Source organism: Pseudorca crassidens, chromosome 18 (assembly GCF_039906515.1).
Source record: "Pseudorca crassidens isolate mPseCra1 chromosome 18, mPseCra1.hap1, whole genome shotgun sequence".
NCBI lineage: Eukaryota > Metazoa > Chordata > Mammalia > Artiodactyla > Delphinidae > Pseudorca > Pseudorca crassidens.
In genome coordinates this window covers 44,272,935-44,292,594 of record NC_090313.1, presented here as the reverse complement: position 1 = coordinate 44,292,594, position 19,660 = coordinate 44,272,935, and the positions used below count along the sequence as shown (strand labels likewise).

At 32.0% G+C, this 19,660-nt stretch overlaps 1 pseudogene; it reads left to right on the top strand.

Moving 5' to 3' along the window:
* The first annotated feature begins 574 nt into the window (after nt 1-574).
* LOC137211056 (flotillin-1 pseudogene) overlaps nt 575-19,660 on the top strand; it is a 110,616-nt pseudogene continuing 91,530 nt past the window's right edge.

Genomic DNA, 19,660 nt, shown 5'->3' with positions numbered 1-19,660 from the left:
TAATAAATAAGTTTTAGTAAAATGACTGGTGTGAAAACAATGAATTTATAAATGGCAATATATTTCCTATGATTCTGAGAGTGAGGACCTATTGAATGATAAATATTAGTTAACAGAAAATATTCTGTATTTTTCTGCATATATTTATTCAATGTGTGTGTGCACTCACAGGCACACATGTGTGTAAACACATACAAAGATCTACCAAAGCAGTTGCTAAGCCAGTATTATTTTGTTTCAAATAATGATGACTTATTGTACACTTTCATTTTTTGGAGTGCCAGCTTTCTATAATCATGCTATTTTTAATTGATTCTATTTATTTTTCTTTAAATTGAGGATAAATTTGCCAGTGTATCACTCATTAATTTATTAATCTGTCAAGGAGCGATGTCAATAAGATGCCAGAAAAGGAATTCCTTTGCTTATATCCCCCCTCAGCAACAATATTTTGTCAGCCATTCACAGACAAAAGTTCTGCTGTTGGAACTTTGGGATTCAGGTAAGACGTCGTGAAAACCCAGTGAAATCGAAGATCCAAGAGCTCATTTTGTAAAGGCCAACTCATGCCCAGATGGCTGACTCATCCACTGTAATCCCAGCTACAGACCTGGAAACAGCTCCATGTCTTGTGGACAGGGCTACAGCCCTGTTTAGCTTTGGTCTTGCTACCAGTATCATACATCAAGGGGCCTGGGAGGAGTCATACTCTCCAATGTGTCAGGTCATAAGCCCACAGACCTCAGCCTTAGCTGTGGACCCTGAAGTGTCGCAGCCTTTCTGGAGCAAGTCTTCTGGCAAGCCTTCCAAACTTGTTCCAAATGTAAGTTTTGAAATACCCTGTATCTGGCTCCAACCCAGCTCCAATCCAGCTGTTTCTGGAGGTGATCCCATCAGCTATAAAACTGACAAAAGAAGGTCCTTACCTGCTAAACCACTTGGTAAAAACTGGAAGAGGTGTTTGCTCTTTAAAATACACAGACAGCAACACATGGCTACAAGGATCACAAATAATCAGGTAAATACAACACTACCAAAGGACACTAATAAAGCCCCAGTAACTGACCCCAAAGAAATAAAGATCTATGGATTGCTTGACAAATAATTAAAAATAATAATCTTAAAGCTGTATAATGAAATGTAAGGGAACACAGGTAGATAACTAAACAAAATCAGGAAAACAATGCATGAACAAAACAAAAATTTTGATAAATAAATAGAAACCATATAAAAAGAACCAAACAAAAATCCTGGAGAAGAATAAATTTTAGAACTTAAAAATTAATAAGAGAGCTTCCAAAGCACACTCAATCATACAGAAAGAAGAATCAGTGTACTTTAAGACAGGCTACTTGAAATGAACTAGATTGAGAAACAAAAAGCAAAAAAGAATGAAAAAGAGTGAAGAAAGCCTCTGAGAATTATGAAGTATCAAGTGATACTGGCTCAACCATTCTTTGTCTATGTCTTTATGCATGTCTACACATGCACATGCACACACATTAACATCAAATTAGAATAGAAAAAGTGCATGAAAATGATATTATTCACAAATAGTTATTGCTATATAAGTCTTGAATCCTTTTTGATATGTGAAAATGAAACCTGGACTCTTGCTGAGGGCAAACATTTTTAGTCCTAGCCCCATCAATTAAAAATTTCATTGTAGGAATATTCAAAGGAATTTGGATCACAATGTAAAAACAAAACAAAACAAAAAAATCTTAGCCAGAATTTTTAAACACATATTTACGTTGTATATGATAATAAGTATTAGTACTGTTGCCCTAATTAATGTTTTTATTGTTTCTTGGTAGGCATTGATTTTCCACTCTTAATATTAGTTTCTTCTCTCTAAATTCTAAAAGAATTAAGAAAGCAAAAATGTCTCTTTTGCCTCAAGAGGACAAGTTTCATCTTTAAATACGTAAAGATTTTTGCCCTTAATTTACCAAAACTGAGCTCAATAAACTCTTTTCTGCTCACAAACTTGATCACTTAAGCCAAGTACAAAAATTTAAATAGACTACTGGATCTCTCGTTTATGAAATTCCAAAGTACCATGGGTACTCATAAACTATAGGTGGTGTATTCATTGCCATTGATTATTTTCAAGTGGGAAGGCATTTCTTGTATTCCAAGATAAAGAATCTAAAAAAAATTATATAAAATCTCTAAAGTAATCAGCTGTCAAAATGATCAAAAAGCCAACACTTAAATCTTCTCACTGATATCCGAGTTATGATGCTGGTCTAGACAAAATTAAATTGGTAACATTATTCTCCTAAAGAGCAGTCATTCAATTTTAGACATTGTTAAAGGCCACGGGAGAAAAGTTTTTGTGATGCTGGTTAAATTTAGAATAATCTTATTTAGATCACATGTGTGCAATTGGTAATTTATGCATGTATTAAGAAATCTGAGTCATGTTGAGCAATATTTTTAAGAATTTTTCGTGCCTATTTTGTTGAACTCTTTATTATCCATACTTGTTTTACAATAGTTCTTTAGATTATCTAATGTGTGATTTCACCATGTCAATAAAGACATATTTATCATATCTTTTACAAAATATATTCCATATATGTTCCTGTATATGCATTTATCTTATTGTTTTAGATGTTACTCCCCATCTTATATATAATACTAATGGGACAGTTGTTTCTTCTCAAATTTAACAAAAAAGTACTTATGTAGATTTTATTCAATACTTTTTATCTCATGACTTTAAATAAATGCTTGACAATAAAGAAAAATCTCTCAATTTCTTGATTTTTTAAAATTCTTAGATTTAGATGTTTATTTCATCTTAAACCGTCAAAACATGAGGAGCTTTAGATATCATTACTGAAACAAAGCACACACAAAACAAATTATATCTAGAACTGAGTAAACAAAACTATGACCTGTTTGGGGACTGTTATTTCATTTAATATTCATATTTCACAAACACGTTAAAAAGCATAGTAGTTAGCATAGCATACTCCATGACTTATGAGGTGGGCCAAAAATAGTTTCTGTAGTAATTTCCCTTATTGTTTTATCTACAGAAAATATCTCAGTGGAAAATTTAACAGAGAAGACAGTTTAATGGGTGAATTCTATGTCTCCTAAGCAGTTTTTATATCAGTCTCTACATTATAGAAGCATGACTTATGTGAAGGCCATTGTAATTTTGAGTGTTAGAATAGTAATTTGTTTCAGTGCAGAATGACTAGCAACTCTGTCTTATACAGTCTGTGAGCTATGGCAGCAATAATAGGGAAACATTCGCATGGTCCATTTATGAGAGGAGGTTGCATAAAGTCCATCTGATTACATATATGTGGTTATTAGAATAGGTCCTCAAATAAGAGTCATAGGAGAGCTATAAATTCTCAGCCATCTATTTTCAAGTCATTTTATGAGAATTGCAGTTTCATGTATATTGGGCATTTCATTGTCATTAGCTTTGGAACAAAAATAAATGGCACATTCACAGGCCAGAGATAGACATTTTGGTTCAAGTGTCAATACAGCCTACACTATTATAGAAATATTAAAAGGGGAAAAGTATCTATTGATAACAATCACTGTAGTTTGACTCTGCAAAATAGGAATGTTAATTCACTACATATAACAGAGACTATTATGAATTTCTAAAGACAGAAGTGTTTTGTTACAAGAAAGCCATGCTGTAATGTATTAGCATACAAAAACCAATCAGAATATTCATGTAGAGAGACAAATTTAAAAGGCAATCGTTTGTGTCATGGAAAGACACAAAGGTCTAGGTTCTTTAGAGTGTGTTTGTTCATTCATTCATTCATTCATTCGTTCTGTTTCAAGACCTCTCACCCCTATGGTGATCCAAAAGCAAAGTGAATTCACAGAGAACGACTCATGAACAGTGACAATTCCTGTGGTTTGAGAAAGGTTTCCAGTTGGCCTGTATAACGAACTACTGACAATTATCTGGGGAAAGAAGCTAAAGAGTCAATTGGACACTTTCAAAATTTATTTTTAAAAAATATTCTTACGGTTCTATTCATTTTATTTGAATATTAACTTTAATTAAAAGTGTCCACTAAATGTATAAAATTAGGTAGTGGTGGTTTAAAAATGCATAAACATATATTAAATTGAAGTTACTTCAACAACAACAACAAAAGTGTTGGTCACCTATTTTATAAAGCCATCTTTTCATTACTCATAAACATATTGACCTTAATATTAAATGTCTATTAAAGGGAAGAGCCATATATTTGATTTATTTATGACCGAAATGATTAACAGCAAAACTGCCTTTCAGTTGCATTATTGAATAACTAAACCTTCAAGTCTTTAAGATAGAAAGGAATATGAAATTTAATTTCTAAAATATATTGTAAATAAATATCCAAAGCAGCCACAATAAATAGGGTGAACAAATTCAATACAGAGAGTAAAATTATATTTTCAGAGTTTCAGGGATATTTCAAAGACCAAAATAACATAGAAGAGGTTAAACTAAATTAAAATTCTACAAGCTAAAGTCTTAGAGAAAAACAAAAAGCAAATACTCTGTGTTTTTTGCTGCTGCTGGAAAAAAAAAGAGAAATTTGAGTCAAAATATGAACTAAATTAAAAAATATTATTTTCCGTCTATGGTAGTAAATATAAACCTATATTTATATTCAGTAAAGAAAGTATTTATACACTAGCCTTTATATCTCTATGATAATAGCAATTGTTACTGTCTCTAATAAATTAATCAAAACAATATCTGTATGTTAAAAAACTACTCTGAATATATATTTCCATAAGGAACATAATGTAAGACCAGCTTACCTTATTGACTCTCTTGAAATTAATTCTATAAGTTTTATATCAGTAAGGCAAAAGGAAAAGATAGTCTTGTTTTCCAACTTGCTTGTTTAAAATGAGATGTAGTTTTTTAACCTAACCTGTCCTTTTTTATATATTTTAAATTAAGCAATATTCTTTTTTATCAGTACATGAATCACCATAGCAGATACTTTAAAATATCAATATAAATTTGAAAATATGTCATTTGTCTAGTACAGAAAATTTGGCATAGATTAAATTACAAGATAATATACTATCGGTTTATCCTAATTAATTTAGAAATTCTAATAGTGGGGAAGAAAGATTTGTTCCTTCAAGCTTTCTCTATTGAGTCAGTGAGGATGTGGTAGACAATGTTTCTCCCATTGTTACTATGTTACCTTTATTAAATTTAATGATAGAGTAATTCAATGAAAAACATTGGGCTCTATAACTTTTGTGTTAAAATTATATGTATATATATATAATATAGATATATTTCTCCAGTTTAAGTTTAACTCTCACATATAAGTTATCCCCAATTTTATGACAAAAAGAGCCAAACAAACTGGAAAAGTCAGTCAATTAATTTTCTTGGACCTATCAGATACATGAGGTCACACAGAAGCCCCTCCCCTCTAAACCTGGAGCAATATAAGACAAAGAATCACAGCTGAGATAACTTTACTTGGAGAATAACACTTATTAGAAAGCTAGAGTAATTGAGATCAGCATGGTATTGGTAAAAGCATAGAGACATATATCAATGGAACAGAATAGATAACTGAGAAGTAGATTCATATCAATATAGTGAACTGATCTATAGGCAATTCAATGAGAAAAAAGACTTTTTAAGAATAATGTTAGAAAAACTGGAAAATTTTCCCTATGTTAAAAAAAAATAAAAATCTAGATGCTTTATACCTTTCACAAAAACAAACAAAAATCAGATCATCGATCTAAATGTAAAATTTCTAGAAGAAAATATAGGTAGAAAAAACATGTTGATCATAGGTTTGGTGATGAATTATAGATAAAACAAAACACAGAAAAGAAAAAACAATGTTAAACTTTATTAAAATTAAAACTTCTGTGAAAGAAACTGTTAAGGCAGGGGTCCACAACCCCTGGGATCACGGACTGGTACTGGTCTGTGCGCTGTTAGGAACCTGGCTGCACAGCAGGAAGTGAGCAGCGGGTGATCTGAGCGAAGCTTCATCTTCCACTCCCATTGTTCCCCATTGTTCTCCATCGCTCGCATTACCGCCTGAACAATCCCCCCACCCACATCCATGGAAAAATTGTCTTCTATGAAACCAGTCCCTGGTGCCAAAAAACTTGGGGACCAATGTGTTAAGAGAATTAGGAGGCAAGCCACTGACAGGAAGCAAACAGTTGCAAAACATACATCTGATAAAATATTTGTCTCTAACTTATATCAAGAACTCTAAAGCTCAACAATAAAAAATAAGCAGCACAATTAAAAAATGGGCAAGACATATGAACAGACACTTCACCAAAGAAGATATACAGGCAGTAATAATCATGGGAAAAACAACATCATTTGTGATTAGAGAATTGTAAATTAAAGTGACAATGAGAGAACTACACACTGATTCCAAAAACTGACAACACTAAATGCTGGTGAAGACGTGAAATACAAGGAACTCTGATTTGTTGCTGTTGGGAATGCAAGATGGTGCAGGCACTTTGAAAGACATTTTGGAGATTTCTTACAAAAAATATCCAGAAATCATATTCCTAGATATGTATTAACTAATGTAAAGCTTATGCCTACATATAACTTGTATGTGAATATCTATTATATATTTATTATTCATAATAATTCCAAATAGAAGAATCCAAAAAGTGAATTTCAATAAGTGAATGGATGAACAAATTATATTACATTCACATAAAGGAATATTATTCAGCAATAAAAAGAAAAGAGCAATCAAATCACAGTATAAATTTATGAACCTAAAATTAATATTTTTAAGAGAAGGAAGTCAATGTAAAAGGACTATATATTCTTTGATTCAAATTATATGACATTCTATAAAAGGCTCAATTTAAAAGAGTAAGAATGTGGTACAAAATAAGTATATTTGAGTCCATACTGTTATAAAGAAATGAGTGAATAAAAAATTAATGGGGGAGAAGATAGAATTATTCTGTGTAGAATTCCAAATAACGTAGATAGACATTATTCTGTGTAGAATTCCAAATAATGTGATACTCTTGCCCTAACTGAAGGGATACATAAATTCCTAGCTCTTAAGTGTACACTTTGCATAGTGAGTCATAAGAGTATAGTATAGAAAGGAGGTGGGGAAGGAACTTTATAATGAAGAAACCTGACAAACGCTACCTCAACCATGAAATCTAGGTCAACTTCAATGGTGATAAGCCTGTTGATAGTATGTATTCTGAATAGCATATGATGAAAATGGAATTTTGCTTGTGTGGGCTTTCTCTCCAAAACACATAACCCTAGTTTAATCTGAGAAAAACAATACAGAAATTCAAATAGAGGGACATCCTTACAAAATACCACTCCAAATAACTCTCAAGGTCATAAAAAACAAAGAAACTCTAAGAACTGTCACAGCAAAGGGAATTCTAGAGACATGACACTAAATAGAATGTTTTATCCTGAGTGTGATCCTGTAAGAGGAAAAATATTAGTTATAAATAAAAACAATTGGAATAAACTATGGACTTTATGTAACAATATTGGTTCATTATTTGTATCAAATGTGCCATTCTAATATAAGGTGCTAATAACAGGACAAACTTGGCACAAATTATTAGGAAACCTCTGTACTACCTTTTCAATTTCTCTATAAAATGCAAACATAAAAATATAGCTATTAAAAAACAAATTTAATATCTTCATAAAATGCTTCTCAGAGATTTGGTCAAATTTCCACATGTCTAAGAAATGCATGCAGGTTTATAAATGTGTGAATAAATTATTGCTAAAACATTGCATTTAATTAAAGGAATGTAGCAATTTTTTAGCTTTCTACACACTCACACTCTGGTACTCGTGTGTTCACATACATTCTTCTAATTGGGATTACAAAGTTACAGATATTTCTAAACTTACAAAGGTCTAAAATAAAAAGAAATGCATATGGTACTTGGAAATGTCAGCAGAAATCTCACATACTATGTTAGTAAATGTCAGATGCTGTTGAAGTTCTTTTGCCAAGATATATAAATAAATAAACTTAAAGACTGCACAAATAGTTGCCTTAGGGTTGAAATTTGTGTTTATATATTCGGTTGTTTTCTTTGTTTACGTACTTTCTCCCCCAAAGCCAAAAATGACGGTCCTTTCATAGAAACTTCCTGTTGCTTCTTCACCAGAAAATTCCTGTCCGATACTTGTAAAGCTGTCTTACTCCTCTTCACTCATTGTCAGAGGACGGGGTAGAAAATAGAAAGGGAATGCTATATGTAATACTGTTATTACTTAGAAATAGACCACAAGTTTTCATCCTGTAAGTAACTAACATTACTTTTGCTTTGGTTGTCAAATAATGAACATAAATTTATCTTGGATTGAATGACGTAGGTGATTTTTTTTCTTAAATAAATTCTACACTATGCAATATTTATTCTTAAAAATAAAAGCAACTTACAAATCTCTGTGGGATGAATTCAGATACTCAATGTTTTGTTTTCCACTATGATTAGTGTCAGTCTCAGTCAGAGCTAGATGTAGCACTAAATAGATTTTGGTTATTGTTACAGAAAAAAGAAGTATGTCAGTTTTTCTTTAAATTTTCTTCTTTTAATAAAACCTATTTTATTTGTACCTGTATTATGTACCTGTAAATATCTAGTAAGAATGTCAGTTGTAACAAAGATGGCAAGCATAGCTTTGGTATATCTTGACTTTCCACTTACATCTAATTTGTTTCCAGTTCAACTTTATTCTATAATCTATAATCCCAAACTTTGCCCAATTCTTTAGTTTTTTATCATATATTTTTTCTTCTTTATTTTATAATTTTCCTTTATAATGACTTTTGTGATTATTTTCTAATTCTAAAGATAAATTAGAAAAGAGTCAACTTGCTTTTGAGTAATGTTATATATGTTATATATATATATATAGAGAGAGAGAGAGAGAGAGAGAGTTATATGTGATGTATATAGTATATCACATATAGAATTATATATTATAAGCAAATTGTTCTGTAAACCCCATTAACACTAGATTGAAATGGGATGCTTGTAATAATTTAAAATATTTTCTTGGTTTACACTGTCTTCTAGATTAGGTCAGAATAAGCAAGTCAATTAAAAATTATGTTCTGGCCTATAAAATGCAAAGGAAAATTTCCCCTTCTCTCACATTTATTTATTCAATTATTTGTTTGTATCAGGATAAACTTCTTAGTCTCCCTGAGAAAGTTCTAATTTGATGCCTAAAGCTCTGACAAAATAATTGATAGTATCCCATTTCATTCTTAAAATTGTCTCCTTTGAGAAGGTATGTTATATAGTACTACAATAAAAGGGATTTCATTAATCACCTTTAAGTGTCACCTCCTGCTCTGTCCTTTAAATGTGAAAATTCTGCCTTCTAAGTGTATGAAAAATGTGTTTTTCCTCTAGACTATTGTGTGTTATTGTACAACTTTCAAATGTTAGTGCAAATTCTAATACCTCTGGGCAATAATATTACAAATCATCCTCTAACTATAGTGAAGATTTTCTGTTGAATATACCTTAGTCTAAAATTTTTTAAAGTAACAGTTTTCTATTTAATTTGAAGAAATATAAATACCAGATAGAATCTATTTAAATGAAGAAAACTAAAGTATATGTAAAATCTTACTGTGAAAAGTATTTCAATGAATGTTTTTGCATTATTAATTTAAGTTTGCAAAAGTATTAACTATGTATAGATACCTTGATGACCAACACTAGCATAAATGTTTTTAAGCTATTTTTGAAAAAGTATTTATTTTTAAAATAAATCTTTCTTAAATAAAATATATTTTTAAAATAATTTTTTTGTTAATTTATTTTGAAATAATTTTTGATTTATAGGAGATGTACAAACATAGACAGAGTCTTCTATACTTTTCACCCACTTTCCCATGATGATAACATCTTATACAACCAAAGTACATTTACTAAATAACAGACTCATATTTCCCTAAATATTCTACTATTTTTACCATTACAGGATCCAATCTAGAATAGTTCATTACACTTATTGGTTGTGACATCTTGGTCTCCTCTAATCTGTGAAGGTTTTAATTTTTATCTTGTTCTCCTGACCTTGATTTTTTTGAAATTATTGCTCAGATGTTTTGTAGATTACTCCTCAATTTGGGTTTATTTAATATTATCTCATTCGTAGATTGTAGTTATAGATTAAAGGAATAATACTATAGATGACCTCATCACACCATATCACGGAGTACCTGCTATTGACATGACTTAACCCTGGTGACATTAACCTTAATCACTTGGTTATGCCCTAACCAAAACTACTTGTTTCCATTGCCATACTCAAGTATAGGAGGCAAGTCACTAAGTCCAGCTCAACTCAAGAGAAGGAAATTAATCTCCACCTCATGAAGGGAGAATTATCCTATAATTTGTAGGCATATGTTAAAACCATTACAGTAATTATAATTATTTTTGTTGAAATTCTTTGAGGGTATGCATATATAGTTTCTTAAATTTTCACTCAATATTCCACTAAATTGCTGAATCTTGGCTACAACAATTATTACTATTATGTTCTGATGATCAGTTTCTCTCATTGCTTATACATTTATTATTTGGCATTCTTCAGAAAGAAATAATTCTTCTTTATCTCATAATTTTTATGTATTTGTTAATATCAGGATGAATTTAAAGATATTTCCTTTATTCTTTTTATCACCATCCAATATTGCTATTTAACTTTGCTGCTCAAAATTTTTCAGCTTTGGGTATTGAAAGCTCTTTCACGTTGGTGCTTGTCTTTTTTTTTTCTTTTTAACCTTCCTTATTTTATGGACGATGATGTAGATCCCCTTTCTTAGCCCTTGAATCAAACATTAATCCGAACACTCTATTTTCCTTTTATTTAAAAACAAAGATCTCATTGCAAAGTTTGTTCATTTCTTCTGGGGTGTCAATGCTTCTAGTCCTTCTCAAAAGACAAAGTTAGAAGATATATGTATGTTTAGAAATCTGTTTATATACACAATTTTTTTTTTTTTTTTTTGTGGTACGTGGGCCCCTCACTGCTGTGGCCTCTCCCGTTGTGGAGCACAGGCTCTGGACACGCAGGCTCAGCAGCCATGGCTCACGGGCCCAGCCACTCCGTGGTATGTGGGATCTTCCCGGACCGGGCCACGAACCCGCGTCCCCTGCATCGGCAGGTGTACTCTCAACCACTGCGCCACCAGGGAAGCCCTATACACACAAATTTTAATTATTTTTATACCTATCTATCTCACACACACACACACACACACACCAGTCCATACTGTTACCTTCACTGATACATTCATACCTTGAATCTTGATATGACCTAGAATTTTTCTATCACAGATATTTGGCAAACGTATCACTAAGCAAAAACTTTTAATAAGTCTGTGGTTTTAGTTTACATACTTTCCCTAAAATGATTCTGTTTTTTCCTCAGATTCTAGGCATTTATCCTTCTGTTTTTCAAGAGCATTTGCCTCACTTTTCTTCTCCCCTTCTCTGTTTTTCTTTTTGCCTTCCAGAAAATAGTTAATAATTATGCACTCTACCAGTCCTTTATTCAATATAAATTCTATTGACTCAAACACAGCCTCCCAGTTAGTATTTCCAACTTCAATATCTAAAATACATCCTGCTCCTCCTTAATGCTCTTCTGACTTATTTTAGACAAAGTCCAAATCTTTTAACACACCATGTAAAGCTCACCATAATGTGCATCTCTAGTTCTCTAGACTCATTCTGGACATCTGCCTGCCAAGTTCAGGATTAATTCAAATTCACAGCCTCCAAATGCCAAGATATTTATTTTCTTCTCTCTGTCCCTGCTCCTGCCTTATCTCTGTACCTGTGTAAATGATTGAATTACACACTGTTCTTATATATGCACAGAACTATAATGTCATGTCAGTGATCTATCAAAATATTTTTTCATGTAATCTCCACATAAATCAAGAAAAGAAACATTGCCAGCATTCTAGAACCCCTTTCATGATGTATTTCTTATTCATTGTTTCCTCCTCCTCTTTCTTCTAACTTCTTGACTGGTAGCACTATGGTTTTTTGGCTCATTTGAAACTTGTATAAATGAATAATAACATTTGAATTTTTTAACATGACTACATTATTTTTTCAGCATGGTGTATGTGAGAGTCAATCATTTTGTTGCATGAAGTTAAAGTAGGTTTATTTATTGCATTTCATTAAAAGAATATCCAAAATCTATTATGTGTCATACTGTTGAAGGGCATTTGTGTTTCATTACGTCTTGGCAATTACAATTAATGATGATTACTATAGAAATGCATAGTTAAATACACAAACACATTTGAGTTTGGAATTGCTGTGTCATATGCTATGCACCAATTCAATTACCTGGTAGATAATGCCATGATGTTTTCCAAATTTGTTGTAGCAATTTAGACACCCACCAGAAATGTAGGAGGGTTCTTATTGAATCACATCTTCGTCAACACTTAGTTATGTCCATCATTATATTTCATTGTGGTTTTATTTTCTATTTAGCTGATTACTTTTAAGGTACCTACATATTAATATGTTTACTAACCATCCAAATATCCTCTTTTTGGAAATGCTGATTATGGCTCATGATTTGTTAAAGATCTTTATGCAGGGCTTCCCTCGTGGTGCAGTTGTTGAGAGTTCGCCTGCCGATGCAGGGGACACGGGTTCTTGCCCCAGTCTGGGAAGATCCCACATGCCACGGAGCGGCTAGGCCCGTGAGCCATGGCCACTGAGCCTGCGCGTCTGGAGCCTGTGCTCCGCAATGGGAGAGGCCACAACAGTGAGAGGCCCGTGTATCGCAAAAAAAACATGCCGTTTTCTTTTGATAAATTTAGGTAAATACTCCATTTTATATAAGAATGGCAACATTACATTTGGATTGTGAGGAAGATTAGATTTCCTAATAGAAACCTCTAAGTTATGAAAGTTTTTCTGTGATTTTAGTCTTTATTACTTAAACTGGAAAAATATTTTAGAAAGTGAGGGTATATGAATAATAAAACTTTTGTATTGAAAAATGAATGAGATTACAAAAAGCACTTTTAGTAGTCCAGTCAATTTATAATCTGCGTGTGTGTGTGTGTGTGTGTGAAGAAAACAATACATGGGGAAGACTATATATGATATACTGTGTTTTTCTCTTGTTTAAAGCCAGACTAATATACTACATTTTTTAGAATTTAGGTTTATTATTATTATTATTATTTGCGGTACATGGGCCTCTCACTGTTGTGGCCTCTCCCATTGTGGAGCACAGGCTCCAGAAGCGCAGGCTCATCAGCCATGGCTCACAGGTCCAGCCGCTCAGCGGCATGTGAGATATTCCCGGACTGGGACACGAACCTGTATCCCCTGCATCGGCAGGCGGACTCTCAACCACTGTGCCACCAGGGAAGCCCGAGGTTTATTATTTAACATTATGCTTTACATATATAATCTGAACAAAGTTAATTGAACACAGTATTGATTTTGTTTAAATTAAGCAATTCATTTAAATAATAATAATAATATTAAAGTTTATTTCACGGGATGATGCTTTCCACTTAGTTTGTGTTAGCACAAAATTATCATAACTTTCATTACTTTTTTAAAATTCTACACGTTCTCGTTAAATACAGTACCCTGCATTAATTGGAATGTGTTTTTCAAGATGTCATGCACTTAATTGGCACCATTTCCATGGGACTAAATTAAATCTGAAGACATGGTCTCTCCCTTAATTGTAGTAGTAATTCCCCTTATTAGGGACACTTGCAGATAATTAGGTAAGCCTCACAAGGAGCTTATGGGTCCACAAGAAGCTCGAAGGTTGCTGATTGTTACTTTACTTCCAGAAATTCTGTCACCAATTATCCACTAACCACAGAGGTTTCATTACTCTGTAGAAGATATTTAAAACTGCTTCTTAAACCAAACTTATTTCAGAATTTTTGGTTATACCTATTTGGATCCGTAAAAAAGTGTTGCTTCTGTCTTGCCTCACATTTATCACTTCAACAACTCTCCCACCAGTTTGAGACAGACTAATGATATGAGAGTTAGTTCCTACCTCAAGAAACTATATCAAATCTCTGATTCTAAGACAGAGGTTGCATTTTCTATTCTTGATATATAACATATTTGTCATTTTTAATCTTTTTAATCATCTTGTGGTCTATTGGAACTATTAATCATTATTATGCTGCTTCATAATAGCTGTTTTTTTTTCTTCTACTTTATCATTATTGACTTCTTCAACATAAGGAAGAAAAGTTCTTTTTTTATAATAAATTATTTTTACTATTATATCTATATTCAAAATGGTGATAAAGAAATCTCAGAAGAAAATGATGCTCTGGCTAATTTTTACAGGTAATTATGTTTAAAGATGTAAAACAAACGTTAACTGTATTCATCAATAATAAAATGAATACCTAATAAAATATCTAACAGGAAATAATCTAACAGTAATTATTAGAAGGGTTTGTTTTACACATGGTAAAGTTTATTTTATAGGAATGAAGTGACAAGTATATTTGCAGTGCAATTCTGCAAATAACTATTCAAAAATAAAATATTTTGACAATTATTGATATAAACTATAAATGAACATAAATATATGAGGTCTAGAAAACAACAGAAAATGATGGTATGTACAACCTGATAAACTAAATGATTTACACTGTGAATTTTGCATGACTTTAGCCCCCAATTATTTCTCCTCACTATCCTGTCAAATCCAAACTTCTAAACAAGGGTAGCTAACTCACAAACACAACTTATGTCTCTACAATTTGCTGTGTGATTCATGCTACTTAAATTTACCAATATTTTCTTAAGATACTTAGTAAAGAACATTTTTCAGGAAAGAAAAACTAATCTCCAATTAACCTTCCCAAGTGTGTTTTATGATATTTTAAATTTCTCACTCTTCTGGACACTCATCTTAACTCATTTTCTATTTTTTCTCATGTTGCATTGTTTTTATAAATGCTATAAATGCCTGAGCCACAGATTTTTGTTGCTGTTGTTAACTTCCTATGCAGAGGGATTCTTCAGCACAGTGGCTAAGAGCTCAAGATTTATAAGCAAATACAAATTCATGCATTAAATCGTTCACTTTGGCCAAGTTATTATATCTCACTGAGCTACTCTTTTGTCTCTTGCAAAAATTGGATCACGTTTTATTAATTGATTAATAAAAGTATGTATCATACTCTATTCTGTATCAGTATGGCTATTGTTAGAGTTTGGGTATGTAATATTCATTGCAGAAGATGTAAACTTTAAACACATAGATAATAAACAACAATTAAAAAAAACAAATACTTATATTTTCCATGTGAATGTTACACAAAAATCCAGATGTGCGAACAAAAATCCATTTTTCCTTATTTACTTAAAATCTTATTAAAATTGACTCTGAAGTTCTATTTTATAATGAGGGCAGGAAATTAAATATAATGTGGTGTTTGGCCCATGTTCCTTTCTCTAGGGTTATGCAACAACAAGATTCAACTGCAGTGATAAAAAGTCAGGTTAGTGGTCTGTATCTTTATCCCATCATGGCTACTTTTGAAGATGTCCTTATCTATGCTCAGTAGTGTCTTGAGGTTATGATCTGCTACTGATAAGCCAATACTCACTTATCTTTTCTAGAACATTTCAAGTTAAACCATGAAATGGTGTATCTGGATTTGAAACCACATCCCCATGGCTCTGCAAGGTAGGGTCATAGGGGCACTACTGTCTTTAGAAAACCATCTTCTACTAGACCTGGAATGTGTCACTAGTGATTCTCCTGTTTCAATGCTTTTCTCCTCATAGGCACTCACCTGTCTCTGTTCTTCATTCCCACAATTCTTAAAACACTTAAATTTGCAGAGAGCAAAATCTAAGATCTCATCTTCTATGAGTCTTTTTATTTTCTTCTCTGCTATTCACACCCCACATCATTCATAAGGAGAAACACAACCGAGTTAGGGATGGAACACAAGTCTCTTGTTGGTTTACTTAACAATAGAAAAAAAGGGGCTTCCCTGGTGGTGCAGTGGTTGAGAGTCCGCCTGCCGATGCAGGGGACACGGGTTCGTGTCCCGGTCCGGGAAGATCCCACATGCCGTGGAGCGGCTAGGCCCGTGAGCCATGGCCACTGAGCCTGCACATCAGGAGCCTGTGCTCTGCAGCAGGAGAGGCCACAGCAGTGAGAGGCCCACATACTGCAAAAAAAAAAAAAAAAAGAAAGAAAAAAGAAAAAAGAAAAAAAAGTATAGAGGTAAAACAGTTAATGTCTAATTGTTATCAGACAAAAATTACCAAGTGTTTATATACTTAATATATACTTAATTATACTTAAAATAATACAGAATGACATTATGACAGAGATTAATGATGCTTTGAGAAGAGCTGTGAATTGCTTATATGAGATGATCACAGACAATCATCCTTGGGGAAACATTTATAGTAAAAGAGGAAAGCTTTTGTTTAAGTGCTATATGAAAGGCTGAGGAGAGGGAAACTCTAAGCCTTGGAACCTACATGGTGAAATTCTATAAGGTGAGAAAGAATTGAAAATGACCAGTGTGTTGAGTTTATACTGAACAAAAGGAAAGAAGCGTGGAAGAAGTCATTGTGAGGATAAATGTCAGTTCATATACAAACTTGTAGAATATATAAACAGTTTGATTCTAAGTACTAAGAGTGAAGATAATAATACGTTTAAGTGGACAAGTCATATGATTTCATTTTAATTTTTAAAAGACCACTTTGGCAACCACAGAGAGAGACATTTGGACTAGAATAAGAGAGAAAGCTGAGAAATGTGTTAGGAGGTTTCTTGCAGGTGCCCAGCTAGAGATGAGGATGCTAAGGAAAGAAGATGAGACATCATGTTTGCAATATACCTTTCAGACTCACACATACACAGTTATCACTTGATAAATAAATAATCAATATAATTGTATAAATATCATGAACAGATGACTATTACTAGGATATATATATATTTTTAATCAGAATGAAAAGCTGACTGATGCAGAAAAGGAAGGATTATTGATACAGTCAGGCAGTTTTACAAAACATTCCTTAATCGTTTTTCTAGATTTTGTGCTGTTTTATGGATTTTGTGCTCTTTGTCAACATTTTATAATTTGTAATTTAGTTGCTTTCTAAATATATAGCCATCATTGTATTTAATTTACTTTATTACTATTTTTAAATTAAGATGATTCCCATAACTGCAAAATCTTCAGGTCCTTTAAAACACAAATCTGCAATATTCTACCTCATTTGTGATTTTGGAGTATACACTTAAACAAAGCAACAAGAGTAAAGATAATTTATTTCAATTAAAACTCTGTTATTTTTGAAGAAGTCTTCAAATTATTACATTATCTTGAAACAGTAATATCTTGAAAACATGAGAAAATATATCCAAGGATTAAAATATTTGTTTAAATAGATTACTATATAGCATATATAAACATGTTTTATATGTTTATACCTTGCATAAATGTGTAACATAATTGAGCATCTAATTCACATGTAGGGAATTCTTTATACTAAAAATCAAACCAAGGATAGAAGCCTGTTGAGTAAATGTGCTTTATAAGGAGTATATAAACATCTGTCTTGTGACCTAAAAATTTTTTTTCCAGTTTAGAGCATTAGTATCAAGAGAAAGATGGAGATCATCATGACATGTGGTCTATAATCTCAAAACTGAAGCAGTACCTGTTTCATTTAGACGTGCACTTCAGAAAAAAAAATCTTATGATTTTTGTGTCCCTGTACCTGGTATATCAGAAACAAAGTCCATATTCTTGTCTCTTTTATGCTTATGGTAAAATCTGATTTTCTCTCTTTTCTTTCTTTTTTGCTTAGTCTGAGCCAAATTACAATTGGCTTCTATTACATGGATTTAAATGAAGACTAACTAATATAGCCAACAATTGGTTAATGATTTCCTGTATTAACAAAGTTCGCTTGAGTGCAGATTTGTTCTGAAGGTATATCAGGTCAATGGAACGTTTCAGTACTCTCTTCATAATATAGTGTACTAGTGAACTTGAGAGAAGTGAGCAATAATAATAATAAAAAGAAGAAGGAGAAAAATAAGAAGAGGAAAAGGAAAAAGAAGAAAGATAATTATGAAGTGTTTACATTTTACAGATTCATCTTCTCGGACTTATACTGAGAAATATTTGTCACAGAATTAAAGGATCATGTCCTGTCATTGGTATTCCCGTTTTATATATATATATATATATATATATATATATATATATATATATATATATATATATATATATATATATATAAACAAAAACAAAACAGACACATAAAGGTTAAGTCAGTTTCTCTAGCAGTAAGTTTAAAAACTTCTGTGTTAAGACAGGAAGACTTCTTTTAGCAGTGGCCAGTTTTTAATCAGCACTGCAAGCCTACTTGATTTGCAGCATAGACTTCTAGAAAAATGAGAAGCAAACACATTTTTAAGAATTGAAATGCATTGTTGCAAGGCTAGTGTTATATTGAACCTGGGTACTAGTGGTGATGCTAACTGTTTGCCACAATGAAAATATAATAAAAATGTTATATGTTTTAAAAATACCTAAATAAATAAATGTATTTTATTTCACACTCATAAATATTATGGCAAGTGCTAGCAACAGGATTATAAGAAAAACATAGTGTCAATTTTTTAGAATCTTACAATACAGCAGGTGAGATTAACATGTGAAGGTATAAATTACAATAAAATGTGATATGAGTTTTAACACTGATAAAACTGGGACCCATAGAGTATAAACTGATCATCATCAAAAAGCACAAGTGAGAAGAATATACAGATTTAAAGTAAGTCCTATTCTTTATCAATATTCCTCAAAGGTCATTGAAGGAAACAAATATATGGTACATAAAATATTTTCACAAGATAATTTCAATTTTTCTTCCCATTTTTCCCAGAATTACACATATTTCTGGGCCCACTCCTGAAGCTCTTAAATTCAGCTCTTAACCCAATTAAGTACATGCAACTTATTTTGGTCTATTAAAATAACTCCTGAGACTCAATAAGTGTTTTGACTGTAATCTGTAAGGCTAAACAAAAATAGCTATACATATATACTCTAAATTGTTTTGTTTTGTTTTGTTTTTCACCTCAGAGGCATAGGCTAGCACTTCTGAAACTACTTTCTATGTACACTAGGGTTAAACAGATAAGTAAACAAATGATAGGTAGTCAAAGTCAGGTTTCTCATTGTCAAAAACAGATCCAAATAAGCAAGAGAGAGAAGCTGGAATGTATCCTGTGTGCTGAATAAGACACTGAGATTTATAAATTCATATTAATATAATTATACAGAAACTCATATTGCAAAATTTGTACCAAAATATATTGCATACAATTTCTAGTTCTGTTATGATAACAATGAACACATATAGTGCCCTGATGTTAGTTTCTAATACCATTCTCCAGTAAAAGAAGCTAAGTGTCCTTGGAGAAATAGCTGACTCAAGGCTCGTAAGGGAAAGGAAGATGAGCATGAACACCTTTCAAAGAAAGTAACTGATAATAACAAAACAAAAACAAACAAAAAAAGTCAAAACAAAAATATTA